General features: G+C 50.4%; 1 protein-coding gene across 2 annotated transcripts in view; it reads left to right on the forward strand.

Moving 5' to 3' along the window:
- Positions 1–27,304, forward strand: part of Coa8 (Cytochrome c oxidase assembly factor 8) — a 58,984-nt gene that overhangs the window by 11,036 nt on the left and 20,644 nt on the right. The gene's annotated exons all lie outside the window — the stretch shown is intronic.

Consider the following 27,304-nt stretch of genomic DNA (forward strand, 5'->3'; position numbering starts at 1 on the left):
CAACAATGTGCGACCAACACCATCACTCTTCAGTCAGTCAGTTCAGTCGTTCAGTCGTGTCCGACTCTTCGTGACCCTATTGACCATGTCACGCCACGCTTTCCGGTCTCTCACTATCTTCCTAACATCACATAACTTCATCTGCAGTGCCTCGAGGATGCCATCTAACCATCGCGTTCGCTGCCTACCCCTTCTCCGGCAACCCTCAACCTTTCCCAACATCAAATCTTTCTCCAGCGACTCCTCTCTTCTCATCAGATGACCAAAGTAGCTGAGCTTTAACTTTAGAATTTGACCCTCCAATGAGCAGTCAGGGTTTATGGTCGACAATATTGACTGATTTGATCTTCTGGCAGTCCAAGGAACTCTCAAGAGTCTTCGCCAGCACCACAATTCAAACGCGTCAATTCTTCGGCGGTCAGCCTTTTTCACAGTCCAACTCTCGCATCCATACATCACAACTGGAAAGACCATAGCACGAGTTATACGGATCTTGGTTGGCAGACTAATGTCTCTGCTCTTTACTAGGCGGTCAAGGCTAACCATTGCTCTCTTTCCCAGAAGCAGGCGTCTCCTAATTTCATGGCTGCAGTCTCCTTCCGAGGTAATCTTGGAGCCCAAGAAGAGAAAATCTGTCACTGCTTCCACTTCTTGTCCCTTGATGCTCCAGGACTTGATAGGGCAAGACGCCATGATCTTTGTCTTTTTAATGTTCAGTTTAAGCCCAAACTTCTCACTCTCTTCTTGTACGCGCATCAGAAGTCTCTTGAGTTCCGCTTCACTTTCTGCAATTAAAGTGGTATCATCCGCATATCTAAGGTTGTTGATACGTTTTCCAGCAATCTTCACTCCAGCTGAAGACTCGTCCAGACCGGCCTTCCTCATGATGCACTCTGCATATAGGTTAAATAGGCAGGGCGACAGTATGCAGCCTTGCCTCACTCCTTTCTCAATCGGAAACCAATCAGTAAGACCATGCCCAGTTCTGACTGTGGCCTCTTGCCCTTCATACAGGTTCCTGAGGAGACAGATGAGGTGAATTGGAACTCCCATCTCTTGGAGAGCTTGCCACAATCTGCTGTGATCTACGCAGTCAAACGCTTTCGCATAATCAATAAAGCAGAAGTAGATGGGTTTCTGGAACTCTCTTGCTTTTTCCATGATCCAGCGAAGGTTGGCAACTTGGTCTCTAGTTCCTCTGCCCTTGCGAAACCCAGCTTGCACGTCCGGAAGCTCCCGATCCACATACTGCTGCAGCCTACCTTGGAGGATTTTCAACATCACCTTGCTAGCATGCGAAATAAGCGCGATCGTGCGGTAGTTGGAACAATCCTTGGCACTGCCTTTCTTTGGAATGGGGATGTAAACTGACCTCCTCCAATCCTGTGGCCACTGCAGGGTTGTCCAAATCTTCTGACATAATGTATGCAGAATGTTAACAGCGTCATGGTTGAGGTTTTGAAGCAACTCAGCTGGAATGCTATCAATTCCGCTAGCTTTGTTCTTAGCAAGGCTGGCTAAGGCCCATTCAACTTCACTCTTCAGGATGCCCGGCTCAAGATCAGTTACCACAACCGTCTTATGTTGGGTTTGCACATTCGAGTCCTTCTTGTACAGTTCTTCTGTGTATTCCTGCCACCTCTTCTTTATCTCTGCGGCTTCAGTGAGGTCCTTGCCTCGTTTGTCCTTTATCACGCCCAGCTTAGCACAGAAGCTTCCTTTGATATCTTTGATTGTCTTATACAGAGCTCTTGTGTTCCTTAATTGGCTGTTGTCCTCAACTGCTTGACACTGTATGTTCAGGAAGGCATTCTTATCTCTCCTTGCTATTTTCTGAAAATCCGCATTGAGAACCTTGTATCTTTCTTTTTCCCCCATAACTTTTGCCATCCTCCTTTCCTCAGCTATTTGCAAAGCCTCTTCAGATAACCAGTTTGCTTTCTTGCATTTCTTTTGCTTTGGAACTACCTTAGTAGCAACTTCTTGTATTATATCACGAACATCAGACCACATCTCTTCGGGCTCTTTGTCTTCTAGATCTAATTCTTGAAATCGATTCCTCACTTCCACAGCATATTCTAATGGAACTTGATCCAGATTATACCTGAAAGGCCTTCTAGTTTCCTGCGTTTTCCTCAATCGAAGCTTAATCTTGGCAACAAGAAGCTGATGATCGGTGCCACAATCGGCCCCAGGCCTTGTTTTTACTGCTTGTATAGCGCTTCTCCATCTCTGCCGGCAAATAATATAATCGATCTGATTCCTGTACAGACCGTCCGGTGAAGTCCATGTGTACAGGCGCCTCTTGTGCTGTTGAAAATGAGTATTCGCTATGGTCAGGTTGTTTTCTTGACAAAACTCTACTAGCCTCTGCCCAGCTTCATTTGGCTCACCAAGACCGAACTTGCCTGTAATTCCGGATATTTCTTCACTCCCTACCTTGGCATTCCAATCTCCTATGAGAAAAACGACGTCTGATGATGGGGTGCGGTCTAAAAGGCATTGTAGGTCCGCATAAAATCTCTCAACGTCAGCTTCTTCAGCAGTAGTGGTCGGTGCATAGACTTGGATAACTGTTATGTTGAAAGGGTGACCTTGGATCCGAAGTGAAATCATTCGGTCGTTTTTGGGGTTGTACCCTAGCACTGCTTTGCCCATTCTTCTGTTTACTATGAGAGCGACCCCATTCCTTCTCTTGGATTCGTGCCCACAATAAAAGACATAATGGTCGCCGGAGTTAAATTCTCCCATTCCGGTCCACTTGAGCTCGCTGATACCCAAGATATCAATGTTCAATCTGTCCATTTCTCGCTTGACGATATCCAGTTTACCTTGCGTCATAGATCTTACATTCCATGTTGCTATGTGATACATCTCCTTGCAACATCGGACTTTCCGGTCGCTTCCCGACACATCCACAACTGAGCGTCCTTTTGGCTTTAGCCCAGCCGCTTCATTCGTCCTGGAGCTACTAGGAATCGCCCTTTGTTCATCCCCAGTAACATGTGGGACGCCTTCCAACCTGGGGGGCTCATCTTCCGGCGCCATATCATTAATGGTATTGTGACTGGCCATAGGGTTTTCTTGGCAGGAAATACTGGAGTGGGTTGCCATTACCTTCTCCAGTGAATCACATTTTGTCAGAACTCTCTGCCGTGACCTGTCTATCTTGGGTAGCCCTACACAGCAGAGCTCACGACTTCATCGAGTTTCGCAAGCCCCTCCGCCACGACAAGGCAGTGATCCATGAAGGGGCCATCACTCTTACCGCTGCGCGAAATGCAACATACTAGACATCCCTGCTCAGGCCTACCTTTATCGCCTCTAAACTGAGGTCTGGTAGAACGAACTCGTTCTCGCCTCGGTGACAATTAAAAAAAAAAAAAGAGTGCTTTCTTTCTCTTGAACAAACCAAAACGGAGCGTAAACGTCGGTTTCTGTACCTCACACAGAACATCAGCTACTGAACATAAACGGAATGGAGCAGCAGTAGCATCAATCGCAATATAAAGAACCGAGCCCAATGTGCCTGAAGTCAACTGGCTGCGAAGCACAGCAGCGAGTCACTGTGGCTTGCATGACAAGTCAGTGGTGAAGGGTCGTGCGTCGGATCTCGTTTCCCGCACTGCAGTCGCGAGCTCTTGCATAGCGGCTGACACCTACTTTACTGACACTGTCAGCTTCCATCTATCGGCAGAAGTAATAGTGTAGCCTTCATTTTCCTCTTGTATTTTCCAAAGAAACAACACTAGATCACACGGCTACCGCTCGTCGCTCTTGTCATCGCTGGTAAGCACTGATGAAAAACTCTTCAGCAAGCTTTCACCAACCAACCACTTTCATCAAGCTGTTTACTGCAGGTTCGTAGCCTTTACTGTTTTCAGTCAGATTTTTCCGGCAACCAACAACATCCGCAGAGGACCTCGATTTTAAACTATGCGTAAAAAGCAGCAACTAGACGGGAAAATCAGCTGTTTCTTTGCAGGCCGCCATGTTCACGCCTCGCTGTCGTCAGCTGACCCTCGCGGCGAAAATCGTTACCTAGGAGCACATTTAATTGTAATACTGAAAATGCTTCTATATTTAGTTGCCGTATTATAGCTTCGAACAATGTTTCTTAGGTAAATAGAACATTTATACTTTTATTCGCTGCGTTTTCACGAAAAATGTTTGCACACGGCCCCTTTATCGTGCAAATAAAAGTTTCCGGGGCGGGGCTTTGCTATTAAGCACCCTAGCCTGCTTGTAATTGGCTAAAGCCGTGATGTCGTCACACTTCACATGTCTGAGCCTCGTCATTTTGACGTCACGCTCTCAAACTTGAGAGCGATTTTGAGAGCGGTGCGTAATCCGGCCCCAGTTTGTTACCCTCAGCGACCATCGGTTATCCTCTCTTCGCACTACATGTCCTGCCCATGTCCATTTCTTCTTCTTAATTTCTACTAGAATGTCGGTAACTTGAGTTATTTCTCTGACCCACTCTGCACGCTTTCTATCTCTTAATGTTACCCCTACCATTTTTCGTTCCATAGCCCTCTGGGTTGTCCTCAACTTAAGTAGAACTCTCTTGGTTAGCCTCCACGTTTCAGCCCCATAGGTGAGTACAACGTTTCAGCCCCATAGGTGAGTACAGGCAAGATGCAACTGTTGTATACTTTACTCTTGAGCGATACCGGTAAGCTGCTAGTCATAATCTGCAAGTGCTTGCCAAATGCGCTCCATCCCAATTTTATTCTTCTTGTCATTTCCTTTTCATGGTCCGGATCTGCGGTTACTACCTGTCCTAAGTAGACATATTCGCCTACTACTTCCAGTATTTCGCTACCTAATGTAAACTGCTGTTCCTTCCCGAGGCTGTTGAACATTACCTTAGTCTTCTGCATATTGATTTTCAAGCCTACCTTTCTACTTTTCCTGTCTAGGTCATCAATCATTATTTGCTGTTCATCCCCCGAGTTGATTAGCAAGGCAATGTCATCAGCAAATCGCAGATTACTGAGGTATTCTCCATCTACCCTTATCCCTAACTGCTCCCACTCCAAGTCTCTGAGTACTTCCTCTAAACAAGCTGTGAATAGTACTGGGGAGATTGTGTCCTTGCCTAACACCCTTCTTTATGGGAATTTTGTTACTTTCTTTATGCAGAACTATGGTTGCTGTGCAGCCACTATATATATCTTCCAGCACTTTCACGTACGGCTCGTCTACCCCCTGATTTCGCAATGCCTGCATCACCGCTGAGGTTTCAACTGAGTCAAATGCTTTTCCGTAATCAATGAATGCTATGTACAAGGGCTGGTTATATTCTGAGCATTTTTCTATCACCTGATTGATGGTATGGATATGATCGATAGTAGAGTACCGTTTCCGAAACCCTGCTTGATCCTTTGCTTGATTGCAGTCTAAGGTTGTCCTGATTCTATTAGCGGTGATACCAGTGCACAACAGAGAAGCAATGAGCCGCACTAAAGCGAGCAGTCTTCAATGCAACAGCGTAGCGCACTGACAGCAGCAAAACGACAAAATGGCACCGCCAGTAACGTCGACTCGTGAAGAAACAAGAAAAAGCGCCCATCCAGCCACAAGTCGAGCCAAGTTGGTTAATTGATGTCCATGGCGATGCTGCTTTTGGGTATCGCTATTGCGCCACGTTCGTCTTATTTTCGTTTTCGAACCTCGGTAGCTGCCCGAAGTTGTCCGAATTATCCATTGTGCGGTCAAATCCGTCCGAATTAATTAGAGTTTCGTCCCATAGACTCCTATACATAATTCTGGGGACCAGGCGCAAAGGTCGAATTATCCGATTTTCCAAATTAACTGGAGTCGAATTAACGAGCTTTTAAAGTGCGAACTGACGAATATCCTCGGCCGCCGCCGCCGAGTAACGACGCCGCCACTATGACGCCCACGTTACTTGTGAAGATGCCCTCGACACGCCCAGACTTCAAGGTGACACCGCCGCTATGCCCGACGGCAACATCCAAGACGACACGACCAAACTTCAAGCTACCACTGCCGCCCAGCGAAGTGACGACTGTGTGCCCCGGCCGCGACCTCAGCATGAGACGAAGCAGAGATCGAACATCGAAGCCAACTTGCACAACTAGGACGCGGACGCACGGTTACCGCCCTGGTGGACACCGATGCCGACTACTCTGTCATCAGTGGAGCTTTCGCCGCCCAGCTCAAGAAAGTGGCGACCACTTGGGACAGCCCGCTAATCCGCACCGCTGGTGGTAACCTTATCACCCCATCGGGGTGATGCACCGCAAGGGTTACAGTAAATGGACGTACCTACCCTACCAGCTTCGTCGTCCTACAGCACTGTTCCCGCGATGTGATTCTGGGCATGGATTTTCTTAACGAATATCGAACGCTCATCGACCTCCGATCCAAACTAATCAAGCTCTCGACCAACAAAGCCATACTTACTACGAGAACTTCGGCACATCACGTCGCTCTCAACGTCCTCGATGGAGAATTGACCGTTCGATAAGGTCAGTTGTTGGGCGAGTTGGTGACGATGTTCCATATCTACAGCGCGATAAACGGGACAAGAGAACACAATAACGACAAACACAGCGCTGACTGACAACTGATTTTTTATTGCTTGTCCAGTCGGTATATATACCCCACTGGAAGGCAGAGATAGAAATCAAGACACACAGATCATGAGAACACATAAAATTCACACTACTACAGGGTCGCATCAACATTCGCATTCGAGATAAGCTGTTTCTTTTTCTGATAATGCCACAGATGGTGCACTTATACAACTTTCCGAGAGCCTCGCTATCATTTGTGCTTCCACCACCTCTCTAGTCAACTGGTCACGATGGCTTCCTAAAATCATACACTCATTGTACAAAGGTTGGCAGGCGCTCCTATCCTCACCTTCGTCACCTTCCTTGCAGCTGCTGCAGTGCTTAGCCACGTGACCGGTAATAGGGACATGCGTAACATTATAATAATGTAAAATGCTGTAAAAAAGACATGTCAGCACAGGCTGGAACTTAGCTTCAAAAACCAAGTGTGCCGCCTCACACAGGCCGGTTACCCTTCTGACGTTCTGACTTCTGTGGCAGAGAAAGTCCAGAAAAAAGTGAAAGCTGAGATGAAAGGCGAGAAAAGACCAGATAAAAAGAAGATGAAGTTTGCTGTGGTGCCATATATGCATCAGGTATCACATAACCTGAGAAAGATTGGCAAGCATGCCGGAGTCGACGTTGTCTTTTCGGCTCCTAACCGACTCTCGAAACTGGTCAAAAAAGTTAATTCGGCTAACGATGAACCAAGCGGCTGCAGAAAAAGACACGCCAAAAAATTTGTGAAGTGCCAGGAAGGTGTGATCTATTCCCTGCCGCTATCATGTGGGAAGAGTTACATCGGCCAGACTGGCCGATGTCTTAACGAAAGATTAAAAGAACATTATTATAATGTTACGCATGTCCCTATTACCGGTCACGTGGCTAAGCACTGCAGCAGCTGCAAGGAAGGTGACGAAGGTGAGGATAGGAGCGCCTGCCAACCTTTGTACAATGAGTGTATGATTTTAGGAAGCCATCGTGACCAGTTGACTAGAGAGGTGGTGGAAGCACAAATGATAGCGAGGCTCTCGGAAAGTTGTATAAGTGCACCATCTGTGGCATTATCAGAAAAAGAAACAGCTTATCTCGAATGCAAATGTTGATGCGACCCTGTAGTAGTGGGAATTTTATGTGTTCTCATGATCTGTGTGTCTTGATTTCTATCTCTGCCTTCCAGTGGGGTATATATACCGACTGGACAAGCAATAAAAAATCAGTTGTGAGTCAGCGCTGTGTTTGTCGTTATTGTGTTCTCTTGTCCCGTTTATCGCGCTGTAGATATGGAACATCGTCACCAACTCGCCCAACAACTGACCTTATCGAACTTCATTTCTCGTACAAAGGGCCCTTTTGCATGTGACTTTGATCCACTTCAATTTGTGGCAAGTGTTGCCGTTGCATCGTGCACCGCAAGAACGCTGGGTTTTTGCGTCCGCAAGAAGATCCTCCCTCCTGCGGTCTCGTTTTTGCTGGGTGGCGTTCAACCCTCAGCCGGACATGGAAGAAGGATGTGCAAGATACTCAGAGCAGAATGGCAGCGACAAGTGCGGGTCTACAGGGAGCATCTCAAGCTTCGAGTACAGCTGTCTGGGGGACCGGATGGCTCAAAGTACCAGTGGCATCAACTATCAGCGTGCATCCACCGAACCACAGAGGTCCTATGGCAACAGACGCTTCCCGGACTACGTGCGCTACTGCCAAAGAAAAGTGCAACAGCTGGACAACCGATCCATACATCTGAGAACATCTCGTTCCCTCGGTACGTGCGGCAAGTCCTTAGCCAGGGACCAAAGTTCGCGGTAGAACCAAGGAAAACCAGACCGGAACTCCTAGCCATGGTGAGAGAAGTTTCTAGGCAGGCCGACAAAACGGAGGCGGAACGTTGCATTTCTGAAGGGGTTGACGTTCTAACGAGGTATAGGTGTTCTACCAAGAAACTACCTCTTCAGAAGACTGTTAGATGGCTAAAGCAAGGTTCGTTTTCGTTGTTACTTGCAGATAAAGACGGGGGGTTTGTTGTTCTCGACAATGATGCGTATGTGACGAAGGCATCGGATGCTGTAGGAGCTTTGTTCTACAAACGGAATGATGTGTCGTTAGCCAAGGTAAAAAGTAAGGCAAAGAAGCTAATTAATCGGCTGAACCTGAGTAGGCTTTCAAGTATGGTCGACAGCAGCCAAGGATTGAGCCTAGAAATGTTTTTTACAGTGAAAACCCATAAACCTGAGTGGCCGTTTCGGGTGATAATCTCCGAGAATGGAACTTGGCAGAAGCACGTTGCGAAATTTCTGCAAGGTAACCTGAAGGCGTTGACTATTGATGACCCGTTTAGAGTAAGAAGATCGGACGAAGTCATTCAGTTTCTAGAAGGAAACTGCAGCAGAAAACTTCAAGGATTTTCCATAGACATAAAAGATTTGTACTACACGATACCCCAGGAAGAGATTTTGTCGTCGGTAAATGATCTTATTGATGCGAATGGTGCCATAGCATTCCAAAATGAGTGCGGGATGTCAAGAGACAGTTTCCTTGAATTGCTATCTGTTTACCTAGAATCCACATTCACTGAATGGAATGGAGATGTATACATTCAGAGAAATGGAATTTGTATTGGTTCGTGCCTTGCACCTGTTCTTAGTGATGTGTTCCTGGCATCGCGCGATAGGATTTTGAAAGATCGCCTTGAAGGGTCCTGTGTTTGTGGGATTTTTAGGTTTGTAGATGACTACTTTGTGTTTTTAGAATGTGACAACCTCGATTTCGAGCAGCAATTCCGTCATGTTTTTACTGTGTTCTTAGAGCATCTTAACCCTATGGTCTTAACGCACGAAGTGCCTGAAAATGGTTTTATTAGGTTTTTAGATTTGTCATTTCACTTCACCTCATCCCATGTTTGTTGGGCGTTCGAGCCGCGCGGTCAAAAACAGATTCTTCCGTATGCATCTGCTCATTCAAAGCTCGTAAAAAGAGCCATTGTTCATTCAGTGTTTTACAATGCTGTAAAAAAGACATGTCAGCACAGGCTGGAACTTAGCTTCAAAAACCAAGTGTGCCGCCTCACACAGGCCGGTTACCCTTCTGACGTTCTGACTTCTGTGGCAGAGAAAGTCCAGAAAAAAGTGAAAGCTGAGATGAAAGGCGAGAAAAGACCAGATAAAAAGAAGATGAAGTTTGCTGTGGTGCCATATATGCATCAGGTATCACATAACCTGAGAAAGATTGGCAAGCATGCCGGAGTCGACGTTGTCTTTTCGGCTCCTAACCGACTCTCGAAACTGGTCAAAAAAGTTAATTCGGCTAACGATGAACCAAGCGGCTGCAGAAAAAGACACGCCAAAAAATTTGTGAAGTGCCAGGAAGGTGTGATCTATTCCCTGCCGCTATCATGTGGGAAGAGTTACATCGGCCAGACTGGCCGATGTCTTAACGAAAGATTAAAAGAACATTATTATAATGTTACGCATGTCCCTATTACCGGTCACGTGGCTAAGCACTGCAGCAGCTGCAAGGAAGGTGACGAAGGTGAGGATAGGAGCGCCTGCCAACCTTTGTACAATGAGTGTATGATTTTAGGAAGCCATCGTAACCAGTTGACTAGAGAGGTGGTGGAAGCACAAATGATAGCGAGGCTCTCGGAAAGTTGTATAAGTGCACCATCTGTGGCATTATCAGAAAAAGAAACAGCTTATCTCGAATGCGAATGTTGATGCGACCCTGTAGTAGTGTGAATTTTATGTGTTCTCATGATCTGTGTGTCTTGATTTCTATCTCTGCCTTCCAGTGGGGTATATATACCGACTGGACAAGCAATAAAAAATCAGTTGTCAGTCAGCGCTGTGTTTGTCGTTATTGTGTTGTCTTGTCCCGTTTATCGCGCTGTAGATATGGAATTGACCGTACCGCCCCGATCAAGCGTCATCGTCTCTGTGGTTACAACAGAAGTTGAAATCACGGAATGGGTTGTCGAAGGAAACACTCAGTTGTTACTGGATACAGGACTTGGCATCTCAAGAGGCATCGTCCGTTTCTGTCATGGACAAGCTGATGTGCTCGTCACGAACTTCTCCGACGAATACCGGCACCTGAACAAAGGCATGATGATTGCTTTCCTTGACGAGCTAGCGGAAACCCGAGAAGTCTTCGCCCTCCCCAGCCAACTTGAAGACAATGCACCCAACTGAGCAAAGCAGCCCAATTTTGACATTAACCCAGCGCTCCCCCGAGACAGACAAGACCGGATTCGTGCTCTTCTTTAAAACTACAGCGAGTGCTTTTCTTCAGCGTCGAAGGTGCGGCAAACTCCGTTGTCAAAGCATCGCATCATTACGGACGAAAACACTCAACCGCTACGTCAAAGCCCCTACCGTGTATCGCCACGAGAACACCAGGCCATACGTGATCAAGTTGAGGAAACGCTGCGTGATGACGTAATCCAGCCATCGAACAGCCCCTTGGCGGCACCAGTCGTTTTGGTGAAGAAGAAAGACGGCACACTTCGCTTCTGCGTTGATTACCGCCGCTTGAATAGCATAACTAAGAAGGATGTCTACCCGCTTCCCCGCATCGACAACACTCTCGACCGGCTCTGCAATGCAAGGCATTTCTCATCGATGGACCTGAAGAGCGGATATTGGCAAATTGAGGTCGATGAAAGAGATCGCGAGAAGACCGTATTCATCACACCGGATGGCCTTTTCGAGTTCAAGGTGATGTCATTTGGCCTCTGCTCCGCACCAGCAACATTTTAACGAGTAATGGACACTGTGCTGGCGGGCTTGAAGTGCCAGATTTGCCTAGTATACTTGGATGATGTCGTTGTCTTCTCGTCAAACTTTGAAGACCACCTGAAACGGCTGCAGACAGTGTTGGAAACCATCAAATCATCGAGACTAACGTTAAAACCAGAGAAGTGCCATTTCGCCTACGAGGAACTGCGGTTCCTAGTTCCATAGCCTCCTTTATATATAGGAGGCTATGCTAGGTCACATCATTAGCAAGGATGGTGTTCGGCCAGACCCGGAGAAAGCAGCTGCAATCGCACTATTTCCACCACCTGCTGACAAGAAAGCCGTGCGCAGGTTCCTTGGGCTGTGCGCTTATTGTCGACGATTTGTCAGAAAGTTTTCACGCATCGCCGCACCGTTGACGCAGCTTACAAAGGCTGACGTACCTTTTAAATGGGAAGCGCCGCAAGGAGCAGCCTTCGACGAACTTAAGCGCCGCCTACAGTCTCCTCCTGTCCTTGGCCACTTTGACGAAAGCACCGAGACCGAAATTCACACCGACGCAAGCAGTTTGGGCCTAGGAGCCGTTCTCGTCCAGAAGAGTGCCGGACTGGAGAGAGTAATTGCCTACGCTATCAGGTTCCTCACTAAAGCCGAAGTCAATTACTCGACGACTGAGAAGGAGTGCCTCGCAATCATCTGGGCCATTTCTAAGTTCCGTCCATACCTATACGGTCAACCATTCAAGGTGGTAAGCGACCACCACGCGCTCTGCTGGCTGGCTAATTTGAAAGATCCCTCCGGCCGCCTTGCCCGATGGAGTCTAAGACTTAAAGAATTTGACTATAAGTCGGGCCGCAAGCATTTAGACGCAGACTGCTTATCCCGCGCTCCCGTCGACGTTCCTCTGAAGGATGATGACGACGATGCCTTTCTGGTACCAGTAAGCGCCAGCAACTTTACACAACAACAGTGATCAGATCCTCAGCTGAAAGATCTAGCAGATTACTTGGAAGGCAAGACCGCTTCTCCTCCTGCTGTGTTTAGGCGTCAGCTGTCATCGTTCGCCTTAAGCAATGACGTCATCGTAAAGAAGAACTTCGCTCCCAACAAGATAGCGCAGCTTCTTGTCGTGCCTAAAAACCTCGGACAGGAAATTTTTCATGCGTTGCACGACGAGCCAACAGCAGGGCACCTCGGTTTTGCGCGCACGTTGCATCGAATCCAGGAGAAGTACTACTGGCCGCGACTGCCTGCCCATTACGTAAAAACATGTCGTGAGTGCCAGCGATTCAAGACGCCGCCGATCAGGCCAGCTGGGCTACTGAACCCGATACCGCCCTCAACCCTGCCCTTTCAACAAATTGGGATGGATCTTCTCGGCCCCTTTCCATCTTCATCTGCGGGTAACAAGTCGATCATCATGGCCACCGACTACCTTACCCGATACGCCGAAGCAAAAGCACTGCCCAATGGTACTGCGGCTGAAGCCGCAAAGTTTTTTTCGAACAAATTCTCTTGCGACACGCCGCCCCAGAAGCCCTCATTACGGACAGGGGAACGGCATTTATGGCAGAGCTGACGCAAGCCATCCTAGAATACAGCCATACAAGTCATTGACGAACTACTGCGTACCATCCCCAGACAAATGGACTTACGGAGCGTCTCAACAAAACTATTGCAGGTATGATTGCAATGTACGTCAATGCCGAGCACAAGACATGGGACGCCAATCTACCCTACGCCATCTTTACCGCCGTCCAGGAGACAACCAGGTCGACCCCGTTCAGCCTTGTGTACGGGAGGGAGCCCACGACGACACTTGACGCAATGCTGCCACACGTAACCGATGAGGATAACCTGGACGTCGCCGCCTACCTTCAACGTGCAGAGGAAGCCCGAAGACTCGCCCAAATGCGCATTAAAGATCAGCAACGAACCCCACGCCCGACGTTACAACTTACGACGACGCGACGAACTTACGTACAAGCCGGGAGATCAAGTCTGGGTTTGGACGCCGATTCGCCGCCGCGGACTGAGCGAAAAGCTTTTACGCCGATACTTCGGCCCCTACAAGGTGCTTCGCTGACTAGGACAATTGAACTACAAGGTCTTTCCCGACGGCGCAGCAGCATTGCAGCGGCGCCGAGTGCATCCAGAAATTGTGCATGTTGTACGCCTTAAGCCATATTATGCGCGCTAAAGGCTATTCATGTTTGCTTTGCATTGTTTATGTTAATTCATGTCTGTTTATTTTGAAACATCAAGGCGATGTTTTTTTAAGGGGGGGAGTAATACCGCGAACTATTTAAATCTTTATTTTTCCTTGTTCGGCAGCCGCTGGCATGCGGCCTTAATCACTGTTATTCTGACGCGCTTATCAATTCTGTATCCGTGTTTGTTCATGCTCGTTGTCGCGATACGACGCATTATCATTTTCTTTGTCGCGAACGATGCGCCGAGATCTGTCTCGAAGATTCTGGCCACTCATGTGTCTTGCTACAATGTTCCAGCTTGTGCTGGTAGCAGTTTGCGATGTTATCTAGATCGTTCTGAGCAGCCTTTAAATTGAGCGTTGACAAGTGCGAAAGGCATTCTTTGTTCGACAGTCGACTACCACGTTTGTTGCTATCGCCGCCGCCGAGTTGCTTAGTTTTTTGCGGGCGCAAGTCTGCCCAATAAAGAGTTCATTTCAGTACCATCAGGCCTGTGTCTTCTTTTGGTGTCTACGGCCTCGTCACCACTACATGACAATATACACATGTCCCCGAGATCTTCGCAGACACGTTCCTTTACACACAATCATTTTATAATGTTGTAACACCACTGCGCTGTGCGTAGCACACGATGTGATCTAGGTGGTCGGGGATTTGCGTGTGCAGGCGACCTGCAGTTTTCGCCGATCCACCCACAGGCTTATCTTTTCCCATTGATTGCTGACTATGGTATTAAAGTTAGCCACCACACAATAACTATTGACATTGCTCTGAATAAACGTGCCAGAACCTTCCTGTTTTGCTGACCTTAAAAAACATGTTACAAGCCTACGAAAGCAGTCACTCTCCGTACTGACAGCAGCTGCGCTCTGCAGTCTGGAAGAGAAATTGCGCCCACGGGCACTTTTGCGGTACTCTGAAAATTTTCCAGTGACTCTACCCGATACAAAGGGTAAGGCCACCATCCATCGCAGTGAAGCAACTATGAAAAAGCAAGCTGTGTTGCATTGTGTGGTTGCCTAGGTGCTTAAGGTGCGCTCGTGTGTTGTCACACCAGAGCGAGTTTTTTAAAGCATACATAGGGTAGGTGCATCGCATAGCCCTGGGCGGGCACAGGGCGCATCGGTTTTGATCGCCGGCTCGTTTCGAGCGGTGCGCTCGGGTTTGTGTTTGAGGATAAGAGTACTGTGCTCCTAAAACACCCAGCGGCACCAGATGGAATTGCCGTATTCAATTCAAGAACAAGAGCTCAACTTCGGAAACAAAAAGGGTCATAACTCAGAGACGACAGCCGAGGAGAAACTTCGAACTCCTGCTCCAGAAAAGACAGCTAACAAGTGCAAGCACACGCACAGCATTCCTAGGTTTCACCCTCCCAGGACGACATGGTCGCGTGCTCGGGAACAGCAGGAGCCGATGTGGCGCACTGCTGTAGGGAGAAACGCGGTGGCCTAAGCCTGCAACGGAGAAGCTGTATGCGTGCGGGGTGCGAGTTCTTCACAAGAACGGCTAGCAGAGAGAGAGGAGAGCGGACGGGGTAGTGCAAAAAGAGACCTCATCCGAAGATGTGTGTAACCTTGTTTGAATATAACCAGTGTTTTTGTTACCGTTACTCAGTTTTATCCGCATGCAGTTTCTCCACTTTTATTCGAACCCCAAAGTTCAAAGTTGTAGTCACAAAGCTCAGTTCTAAAAGCAGTACTAGTGTAAAATTACTTTACTTAACGAAGCCTTTGGAGTACTTCGGAGGCTGTTGTACTGATTCAAGCCGTCCTGAAGGATATCGCAAGCACAGTGGTGGAAGAATTCCGCTCCAAGCGAGAACCGCGGCACCATTTTGTCATCCATGCTCTACCCGCACGGCCGACTATGGATGGGGGCACCAGCGGTAGGTGCAAGCAGTGGAATGCAGAAGTAAAAGCTGCCTACAAAGAAAGGAGTCCAAGGGTGAAGTGTGTCGCCACCAGCTGGGCGATGAAACCGGAAACGCAAGTCACGGCATACAGCACAGGCACAGTGGAGGCACTAGGACAGCAGCTAGGCCGAGGCCTCTGTATTTATTTAGGACCATTCCTCCCCAGACAAACCCATCACAACCGGTCCCTGGCCACACTCCTCCAAGTCTCTCTCATAGAGGGGCTGAAACGAGCACTCCTTCAAATTAAACGGGGCCAGCCCCAAAGAGGTATTCCCACAGACAGTCTGTGGCAGTCCCTTTAGATGGCCTATGGCAAGGGGGTGCTGTCAGCTGGCGGCGAAGACGAAGAGGTCCTTGACGGAAGCAGCAGTGCAGAGGTTTAGATGTAGGATACCTGAATATGCAAGGCACCAGGAGAGAACAAAAATGGGTTGAGCTTGTGGGCGATTCCTCTGCCCGAGGGATGCGCACGACAAACACACAGTGGGCCGTATAACAAACATATTTAATCTCACAGGGATCTTGTCGTCCGGGTGGCTGCGGGTCGTTTCCGTGGAGAGCCGGGAGGGAAGCGGGAGCGACGAGCCAGGGACCAGGAAGCGCCAGGGACCAAGAGGGCGAGGCGGCGGCGCGTGCCTTCTTTTATAGCCCCCTCGCGCGGGACCGGTTATCCCCGCGCGAGCGGGGAGAGGGAAACAGGCACGCGCGCAGGGAGCATTGGGAAGTGGCGCGGCCTTCGAAAGCGCGGCGCGCCACGAGCCCTACATCTTCCCCCCCCTCAGCGTCCGACCCGGGCTCCGCCAACAGCCGGGCCATGTCCATGTCCGAGCCCGGGTCGGCGTAAAATATGAAGCCTTGTCGCCAGGCTCTGGCGGGATGCCATGCCATCTCAGCTGGTCCGTGGAAGCAGCAGGCATGGCGGGACTGTTCCGGCTGGTCCCTCTCCGGCAGCGGCCACATCCTCGGGGTCACAGCGCAGCTGGGCTCGGCCACGGATACGCCTGGCAGCGGCCCTGAGCTGCTATTCTACATCGCTGACCCCTCTCCACGTGGCGCCTTGCTGGATGTACATTGCAGCAGGCGTTTCCGCCACGGGCACACCTGGCTTCCTGAGGCCTGTACTCCAGGCCTGGGCAGCGGGCTCCAATCCAACTCGTTGAAGACGGCCAGCATGGCCGCGCTGGTCACGATGATGGGCCACCAACCACTACAAACTAGGGGGGTACCCCCTGTTTAAGTGGCCCCTCCTTGAACCATGCGCTGGGTGCGGTTTCCCGCCCCAGCGACGGTAGTTCATCTGGCTGCTGCAAAATCTTATCAGAATGCATTCTGAAAGAAGCAAAGACGTTAGACAAAGTAGTGCACTACCTTGGCCTTAGGTTATAGCGTCGGTTGCGAACCGGGTTGCTACCTGTACGCCTTACTTTGGGGGAGATCGCTGCATCACTTTGAGCTTCCCCCGCTTCGCAGTTATCGTCCTTGCGAAGGTGGTAAGCTTTCAAGTCTGCGACGTGCACCGGACCAGCGGTTTCACCGCTCGCCAACAACCGCAGCTGGTAGGTGAGTGGCGTAGTCCGTGCCGTAACTTCGAACGGTCCAACCCACTTGTGCGCTAGCGACGCGGCGAAACCACGCGCTGCGTTACTAAGCGGGTGCGTTCTTTTCAGTACCAAGTCGCCCGTGTTGAAAACGACGTGACGACGACCTTTGTTGTACTGATCCGCTTGCTCCATGCGCGCGACATCGAGGTTTTCACGAGCCGCGCGCTGCGCTGCCTCAAGGCGCTCGCGGAGCTTTGCCGCGTACTGTGTAAAGCGTGGCCCGCATGGAGCGTTTTTTGCACGCGAAAACGCGTCGCACGCCCGACGCCCGCGCCGGCGTCGACGATTTCACTCCCGCATGGTCAGCAGCCGAGCGGCGTTTTTTTTGCCGCCCAGTTGCGCGACGCACGCGCCCCCATCCGGCCGTGCGTAGAAGGTCGCGAACATCTTGTTTTCCCTGTCGCCGCAAGCTTCAAGTTGTGGTTTCCTCTCTTTCTTCTGGGTCAGGTGTGTCAAGAAAACAGGCAAGGCATCACTTCCAACAGCTATGGATCTAAATGCAGAAGCCATAGCACAAGGGAGGCATCAGAAGTTCGCTGGCAAGGCTAGCAGCTCATAAACAACCTCCGAGCTCAGCGTAAACACTCGTGGCCCCAGCGGACGGCCCACCTTCACGGAACTCTAACCTAGAAACCTAAAAAAAAAAAGGAAATGCACGGTGCCCGATGCCCGGATCTTGCGGTCGTCGCCTCGTGCGCCCCCGCGACTCCGAAAGACTACATTGCTGCTCGGCCGTTTCGGCCGAGAAACCCGAAACCCTCGGCGCCGTCGGAGCGCCAAACCCCCGTCCCCCCGTCGTTCTTTCCGCTCTCGCGAGCTTCTCTCTCTCGGCCGGCGTGGGCGTGGCTCCAACCGGAATCACGTGACGGCTGCTCCGGCTCTCATTGGCTCTCTGCCGCTGCCGACTTCCGGCGTCGGCGCGTCGTCGGCGTTTTTATCTGTTCAGCCAGATCCCGACGATTTGGCAAAATCGTCCTCTCCGGCGGCAAAAAAACGCTCCGCTGCCGTCGGCGCCGGCGAATCGCCCGGAAAAACGCTCCATGCGGGTCACGCTTAAGCGGAGGGGGCGCGGGCCCCGCCGCGTCAAGTAGGGCGTTCTCTAGCGGAAAAGCGATCTCTTTCCCAAAATTCAAGTAAGCAGGTGTCATACCCACCGACCTGTTCACGGTTGTTCTAGTGGCGAAAGCCAGTTCGGACAACCGTGCGTCCCAATCTCTGTGCTGCTCGGTCGTCGCAACCAGCATACTCTTAACATTCCGATTCACTCTCTCGGTTATGTTGCTCTGAGCGTGGTAGGGACTCGTTTTCCTGTGGCGGATTTGAAGCGCCCGACAGGAATCAACAAAGACTTTGCTTGTGAAATACGAAGCATTGTCTGTAATCAAGTCGGAAGGGAAACCGAAACGAGTGAATGTCTCCAACAGTTTCTCCCAAATCCGTTCTGACACCAGCTTCCTAAGGGGGAAAACCTCAACCCACTTGGAATAGTGGTCCGTTATTACCAGGATATATTGGTGTCCGCGCGCGGAGCGAGGGAGGGGTCCCATGATATCGCACGCGACCACTTGCCACTGATAGTTGCTAACTACCGGCTTCATCATGCCAGCGGGTTTCCCCGCCCGAGGCTTGGCTACCTGGCAAACAGGACATGTACGGGCGTAACCCAGCACATCCTTTCTCATACCTGGCCAGGTCGCGACACGGCATAACTTGTCGTAAGTCTTACTGCCGCTGCCATGGCCTGCCAGCGCTGAGTCATGGAAGTACTGGAGGAATCGTTTCCGCAACTTCCTCGGGACCACGACTCGGAAGGGGGATGCAATCGCCTCTTCCTCGTCAAGTTGGGGGATGTAGCGGAGCAGTAAGCCATCCTCGCCCAGCAGATACGCGTCGTACTTGCCCTCAGCGTTCCCGGTGCAAGCTGCACTACTCGCAAGCTCTGTCAGCACCCGCTGGCATAGACCATCTGCTTTCTGGGCCTCAATTAGCTCTTCCCTACTGACCGCTACTCCCCAAGACAGATTTCTCTCTGCCTCACTTCTTGGCAGGCGAGTAGTCGCCGCCACCAGCTGCTGCGTCTTCTCTCTCTCGCAGCACCGCGCGGCAACTCTGTCCGCATCCTTTCTCTTTTTACCTACGCAGGGCGCGACACTCGCGTCCGCCCTCTCCTCCTCTCCACTAGCGGCGACGCCGCTTTCATCAATGCTGGTCTGCGCCTCTTCTGCGCATCTGCCTGCCTTCAACGGTGCGCGCGATAAAGCATCGGCCACCTTATTCATGCTGCCCCGGCGGTACTCAATGGCGTACGCGTAACGTTGCAACGTCAGCGCCCATCTCGCGAGTCTGCCTGCGGGGTTTTTCAGCCTCTTTAACCACGAAAGTGCCTGATGATCTGTCTGCACGGTGAAAACCGCTCCGTCTAGGTACATGTCGAACTTTGACAATGCGAACATTATCGCCAGGCATTCCTTTTCGGTCACGGAGTAATTCCGCTCCGCCGATGTGAGCGTGCGGCTAGCGAACGCGACAGGGCGCAGTTTGCCCTCGTGTTCCTGCAACAAAACAGCTCCTACACCGGCATCACTAGCATCTGTCTGCAAGACAAACGGCTTGTTCAGGTCGGGGAGGCGCAAACTAGCGGTGTTCGCTATCGCGCGAGCCAAGGCAACAAAAGCGTCGTTCTGTTCCTTGCCCCAGACCCACTTCGAGCCTTTCCGCAACAGCTGGTTCAACGGTCTAGCGAGCTCTGAACAACTAGGGATGAATTGTCTGTAGAAGGCAACCATTCCCAAAAACCTCTGCAAGCTTTTCACGTCCGTCGGGCAGGGGTAGTTCAGAACTGCCTGCAGTTTGTCATCGTTCGGTCTCAAAGTGCCATCATCAACCACAAATCCCAAGAGGTTCACTCTCTTCGATGCCAACTGCACTTTCTTTGGGTTGATCGTTATACCCGCACGTCTCATTCTTTCAAGAACGGAATTCAAGTGAATGAGATGCTCTTCGAACGACTGTGAGAATATCACGACGTCGTCGAGGTACGCCATCGCGTAGTTGAACCTTGCATCGCCCAGCACGATGTCCATCAGTCGCATGAACGTGCTCGGTGCATTAGACAAACCAAACGGGAGTCGAGTAAATTCGAAGAGCCCGCGGTGACAGGTGAATGCGGTTTTCTGAATGTCACCTTCCGCCACCTCAATCTGCAGGTACCCTCTGCTTGCATCCAGGACTGTGAAGAACCTTGCGTTCCCTAACGCGTACATCACAGCCTCGATCGACTGGAAAGGGTACGCAACCGTAGGCGTCAGTGAGTTGAGCTTTCGATAATCAACACACAGCCTGATCGAACCATCTTTCTTTGGCGCTAGAACCACTGGGGACGCCCAGGGACTTTGTGAGGGTCTCACCGCGCCGGTATCAATCATCTCGTCAAGGGCGCTGTCGAGAAGCTGTCTCTTATGCGCGCTTAACGGCCGCGGGTTACATCTGAAAGGGCGCGCATCACCCGTTTCGATCTCGTGCTGAAGCAAGTCGGTCCTGCCTGGTTTCTCTGTGAAACAATCCGAAAACGGGAGTAAAGTTTCTACGAGCCTTCGGCGCTGACTACCGGTTCCCGAGAAGGACGCGATAATTGCTTCTAATGGGCTACCATTCAGTGTCGCGGGGGAGCCCTCTGCGACAAAAGCGTGAACGCTCGCTCGCTCAGCGACGCATTCCTGCTTGGGTGCGCTAACAAAGGGAATGAGGGGGGTGAAGGGGCTGTAGCGATAGCCGTTCTCCCCCATGTCAAGCACAATGCCTTCGCTCGAAAGAAAATCTCTTCCCAGAATAACTGGTATGGTTAAGCCGGGCAGATAGACGAAGCGATGCCTCCGCTTCCTGCCGTCAAAACGCAGGACCAGACGCACCGCTCCTTCCGCTTTTGTCGTCCCTGCTGCTAAGCTCAAAGGGGTTTCTGCTGGCCTGACACGGATGTTACATCTACGGCAGGCCTCGAACACATCATCACCGACCAGTGACAGAGTTGAGCCCGTGTCAATGAGTGCCGAGTAGCTTTGACCAGCTAACCGCACTAGCATAAAAGGGCTCGAACGCGACAACATTCCTTGCGCTCTACAGGCGAGGGGGACAAAAGCCTCAGCGCCCGGTGACGCGGCGTGGGAGTACATTTCCCATTTTCCGCCGTGGCTACCACGAAATTCTCCCGCCGACGGCGACAGGCTGGTGTTACCAATTATGGCCGCCGGCGGTCCGCGTTTCCCTGCATACGCCTTGCTTGACACTCTCGTGCCACGTGGCCCGGCTGGTTGCAATTCCAGCAAAGCCGGTCGTTCACCTGCCGCGCGGACGGGGGATGCCGCGTTCCACGAAGCTGTTGGGGACGTCTTTCCCCTCTCTCCGCGCCTGTGCGTACGTCGCTGGCGAGCCCAGCTCGACGCCGCTGCTCGAACGCGTACGGGTCAAGAGCGCGAGGAATATCAGAGCCTTCCGCTGGCCTTTCCTGCCCTACCGTCATTACGTCTGCGCCCCTGGCGCGCGGCGCGGAGTCATGGCCTCCGGCCCAGGCGCATTGCGGCTCTAGCGATTCGGCTGGCCTGGGGGGTGGCTGGTAGCGCAATTCAGCGAGTAAATCCGCCTGTACTACCTTCGCTTCCTGTGCTAGGGCCTCGAGGTTTGCAAAACCACGTCCCCGCAAATACGGCTTGAAGCGCGGATGGCATTGCCTCATCACGCGCGCGACCTGTTCAAGATCGGTTGCCGTGGGATCTGCCCTCTTGTAGAGCTCCTGCATTGCGCGTACATACTCGAGGAGGCTCTCCTCTGGGTGCTGTGTGCGCAACGCTAGCTCCTCAAGCATCCGGCGTTCGTAATCGGGCGGCAAGAACTCGGCGCGGAAGCGATCTGTGAAGTCTGCCATCGACTGGAAGGCCGGCTGGCAGCGTCTCCACCGCGCCGCGCTCTCAACAAGTGCCACGGGGATTACCTGCGCTAGCACCACGTCGTCTGGGGAACCCAGTGCCGTCTGATAATCCTCGAGTTCTTGCAAGAACTCGTGGACTGACTTCACGTCCGTGTAGCCGGAAAAGGAGGGAACCTCTACATTTATCCGCGGACGCGAGACTGCCGCCGCAGCTGTGGCTTGGTTGGCGCTAGCCACCGAACCGAGCTGAAGGGCGAACACCGACAACACCTCGTTCATCTGCCTCATCAAGGCGGCCGCATCGGTAACCTGCACAGACTCTACCGCGTCCTTTACCTCACTTCCGGACGCACTGGCGTCCGAAGCGGCGGCCCTATCTGGCACGTCTTTTCTCGGAGGCATTTCACTCAACAACTAAGGCCGGTCGGGAGCCTAAACGCGCACGACTACCACCTAGCCCTCATCAAGAGGCTAGTCACAAAGGCTAAACACTTCATAAAACGAACATATGCACAAAAAAAATTAAAACACAAACCGCCCGACACTAACAAACACGCACATAACCCAAAACAAAATAAAACACTGTACAAACACTACTATACTACACTCCGTGTCATCTGTACACACGATAGCCCTAAACTCAAAATGGCGTCGCGCCTAACATACAAAGGACCGGCCCGTCGTGTTGCCGTGCGCTGCCACGTTGGCAGAAAAATCGTCCACATGGGTGCTAATTCAGCCCCAGTTGGGTGCCAGTTGTGGGCGATTCCTCTGCCCGAGGGATGCGCACGACAAACACACAGTGGGCCGTATAACAAACATATTTAATCTCACAGGGATCTTGTCGTCCGGGTGGCTGCGGGTCGTTTCCGTGGAGAGCCGGGAGGGAAGCGGGAGCGACGAGCCAGGGACCAGGAAGCGCCAGGGACCAAGAGGGCGAGGCGGCGGCGCGTGCCTTCTTTTATAGCCCCCTCGCGCGGGACCGGTTATCCCCGCGCGAGCGGGGAGAGGGAAACAGGCACGCGCGCAGGGAGCATTGGGAAGTGGCGCGGCCTTCGAAAGCGCGGCGCGCCACGAGCCCTACAAGCTCACGAGAGAGATGCGAGAGCACAAAATCAGTGTTTGTAGTAGTAGAAACGAGTGTCGAACTGGAACTGAACTGAACCCAAATTTTTTTTTGCCATCTTGGAACTGAACTCGAATCAAAACAAATAGGTGGAGCCATTCCGAACCAACCCACTTTTGCTGGGAACTTACCTTCATTATTTTTTCTTTTATCACTGCTTGTAAAGCGCTGTCACTGCACACTGCAAACATCACAACCATTTAAAAAAATCTTTGCTGTTGGGCTGTCGTTTCATCTCAAACACGTGTGGTGCCACTCATGGAGAAAGTTGCCCCATTCGAGAACTTTCCTAGATGTTGAAATAATAGCATATAATTCGTGAATTGAGTTACATATTTAGGTAATACAGGGTCATGGACCTAGTCAAGCCCATTCAGAGGCCCTCAGCATCACTGATGTTGGAATAAATATTTGATTTGATTTGATTATAACTACGTACAACTAAAAAACGAAATAATGAATATTTAAACAAAATGTCACGCCAAATCATTTTATTTTCCTATCATTCGACCATGTCACAATTATTCACATGGTACGAGCATTGCAGCCGTGTGCGATGCAATGCCAGCAGATGCAATTTGGTTGACCGAGACTTCAGAAAGATAAGCCGACGCTGATAGTGGGAAGGCCGCCTTGGGCATCAATTTACCGGTCTGTTCTTGAGTTGTATCTGAACTTAGCACAAAGATGATTCCATAAGTTGATTTCTTCTTTTGTCTTCTCTTCCTTTTGCACCTAGCTTTGTCTGTTTTAGTTCCCTTGGCAAGTTAAACTACGCCAAGAGTAGCTCCGACGGTCAAATTTGAAGACTGGGTGGAGCAAGGAACTGAGTGAAATTACTGGTAGGAGTATTAATTCCCAAGCAGTGTTTGGCGTGCTGTCGTTTCGGCCTGTACAACTACGGTGTTGAAAAAACAAAAATTAATGCGTTTCATCGCTTTATCCGCCAACATTGATGTGAATACCTAAGACAATCTGAAAAGGTAGCACTGAAAGTTAGAAATGCACTATTGAGAGAAAACGTAACTAATGAGTAAGCTAATCTACGGTTTGCGCGATGACAAGGGAGGTAGGGACAAAAACATTGAAAAGCAGGGAGAGGGTTGAGCTCAAGCATACCGAAGGAACCTGCCACTAGACCCTAATGAAGAAAAGAACGCGGAGGGAATGGCAGTAATCGTGCAATCGGGCAGCAGCAGTATAAGAAACTGAAAGAAAAGCCGGTGAGGCAGCGAGAAGAGGCTAGCTGGCAGAACCAATACATGAATTAAAGTAAAGAAGAAAAGGGGAAAATGGACTCTTCATTCCCATAACACTCCTATGGACGAAACCGCTTACAAAACACAGGGTCCCTGAAACTTTCCCGGTTATCGTTAAACGTCTTTTTTTATTTCTGAACCTGTTTGAACCAGTTTGTGCAGGTTCAAACCAGAATGGAATATGTCTTCACTACTTTGGTAAATGAAAAAAATACTACAGATTAGCATAGGTGACTCTGAACAGCTTTGAATTGGTCAAAAGCATTCGACAAAAGCATTTGTTGGGCGAGTTGGTGTTTTTGATGATCCATAACTACAGCGCAAACGACAGGACAGAGATGAAGGAGGGACACCACACAGCGCCGTGTGGTGAATTGGTTCCACTGGGCTGGGGCCCACTATATTAAGGCTTTTAATGGCTCATGCTCGCGGATCGTGTCCATCTGTCCCTTTCGTTACATGGGAGGCGGGTAGCTGGCAGCTGACATGGCCGGGCTTCCTGACATTACGTTTGGCAGGAGCTGCCAACTCTGGTCGCTCCTTTCATATGGGAGGGTGATATCAGAATCAGCCTGCCAAGACCCTTGCATTCACGTTATCCCTAAGCCATGCAGGTGCGTTTATATGGCTCGGTTAAAGCGGGGCTTTATATGTTAGCTGGTAGCTTACGTTATTGCGTCGGTGGGAGGGAAAACAGAGAATAAGAGGTGCCGTCGTGGAGGGCTTCGGACCACCGTGCAATAGAGTCTTTTGCCTCATTGCAGTTTAGTGATCCAAAGTGCCCCTTAGAATTCTTTTATTGCGAAAGCAATACTCCGACAGCCAAAGCGAGACCTCGGGTGGCCGCAGCTACGCTGTGAAGAGGCTTAGCTACACCGTGAAGAGGCGTAGCTACGGTCAGTTTGCCATGGCATTTGAATTCACGTTACCCCTATGCCACGGGCAGGAGCTGCCAACACGGGTCGCTCCTCTCATATGGGAGGGTGATATCAGAATCAGCCTGCCAGAACCGTTTGCATTCTCATTACCCCTACGACAAGCAGGCACATCCATGCGGCTTGGTTGAAGCGTGATTTTATATGTGGGCTGGTAGCTTACGCTCTCGAGTCATACCTTTAAAGGATGAGCTTAAGCGTCCCCAATAATGTAGGCATGATAGGGGAATAATGTAGCAGGCAAAAGAAGCTTCTGCCATTGCTTTTTCAATTCAACTTGGGTTAACCAGAGCTAAACCACAACTATTTTTTTTAAAGCCTTGGTTACATTTTAGCTGGGATACCCTGTATATATTGTAACGGATGAAATAGTTTTAATACAGGCGAAAGCATGATGAATGGAAGCTGGTCGCAAGCGGCTTGGAGCCCAGACCAATCTGCCCGTGTCTCTTACTTCTTCCTCCAACTTCTCAGTAAGCCGCTAAGTGGCATGACAATTTCCCCGAGGGCAGACGATTCTCGTCCTCGAGAAAATTAGGCAGATCCATGATGGCAGTGTTGCAGGCGATACACATGAACAACTTGTGTCTTGTGAAAATGACGGTTATCTGTCGTCACTTGGGCAGCGATGTAATTCACGTTATTCAGTTGGTCCAACACGACGAAGGGGTCATCACACTTGTACAGAAACTTCTCATACAATTCTCACTTGCAGATAGGCATCGAAAGCCAGACGAAGTCTCCAGGAGAGTAGGTCATTGCACGATGACACAAGTCGTAGTATTCTTTCGCTCTGCTTTGAGAGGCTAGTGTGCGTAAGTTGGCTGTACGACGGGCTTCTTCGGCTCGGCATAGTATCTGAGCAAAGGACGCGTTGTCGTTGAGGGCATATGGGAAGATGGCGTCGAGGAAATCACGGGGCGTTCCGGCATATAGCAATTAGATAGGGTAACATCATTAACCTCATGATTTGCCTTGTTATAAGCGTATGTCGCATATGGTAGCACTGCGTCCCTATTGCGATGCTCAGACGATGTACATGGACAACAAGGTTGTCAGGGTGCGGTTGGTGCACTCGGTAAGACCGCTGGTTGGCGGGTGACACGGTGTAGAGAGTCGTTAGTCTGATCCACAAAGCTGAAGCATTTCTTCTACGACATCAGCAGCAAATTGCCGCCACAATCACTTATTCTAACACGGGGTGCACCATGGCGAAGAATGACAGTATAGAAGGAACAATGAAACATTAGTAGTCTTTGCTGTAATGAGAGATGCAGTCTCTGCGTATCTGGTGAGATAGTCTATTCAGACAATAACACAACGCCAGCCCTCTAAAATCTTTAGAGAAAAACCAAACAGGCTGATTCCAACCTTTTCAAAAGGTGAAGTAGGTGGTTTGGCAGGCTGCAAAGGACCGACCGGCTCGGCGGTGCATGCCTTAAGTCATTGGCGTTGTTCACATGTTGCAACGTATACTGCTTGGTCATCTTATAAACTTGCGGCCAATAAAAACGCTGGCGAATTCGGTGCAGGGTGTCCAGATTTAATGTCATCGTGCATAGCGCGCGTAACTTGCGCGCGGAGACTTTGATGACCAAGAGCAGGGCAGCACTGTTGACTGAGTAGTTGTTCTTGAACAAAATACCATCTTTAATAGCAAATGGCGTTGAATCGGCTCTTCCTTCTGCCTCTTCTATAAGAGGTTGCAGTGAGAGGTCGCTGCGTTAGTGTTACCTAGAGGTCGCCATACTGGGGAACATCAGTGCAAATGAGGCTAAACAACCGTCTTCATCTTTGACTGAAGTCTGCAATGGGTGGCGTGACAAGCAGTCTGCATCACTGTGATGTCTCCCACTTTTGTACGTGACACCAAAGTTATATTCTTGTAGGTACATATAATGTCCAGCACGCCAGACGACCAGATGGATCACGAAGTCCGATGAGCCAGCTTAGAGAATGATCGTCAGTAACGATAGTGAAGTGGTGTCCATATAGGTACGGTCGGAGCTTGTGCACA

This window comes from Amblyomma maculatum, chromosome 10, assembly GCF_055883805.1.
Source record: "Amblyomma maculatum isolate TAMU_Amacu chromosome 10, ASM5588380v1, whole genome shotgun sequence".
Taxonomy (NCBI): domain Eukaryota; kingdom Metazoa; phylum Arthropoda; class Arachnida; order Ixodida; family Ixodidae; genus Amblyomma; species Amblyomma maculatum.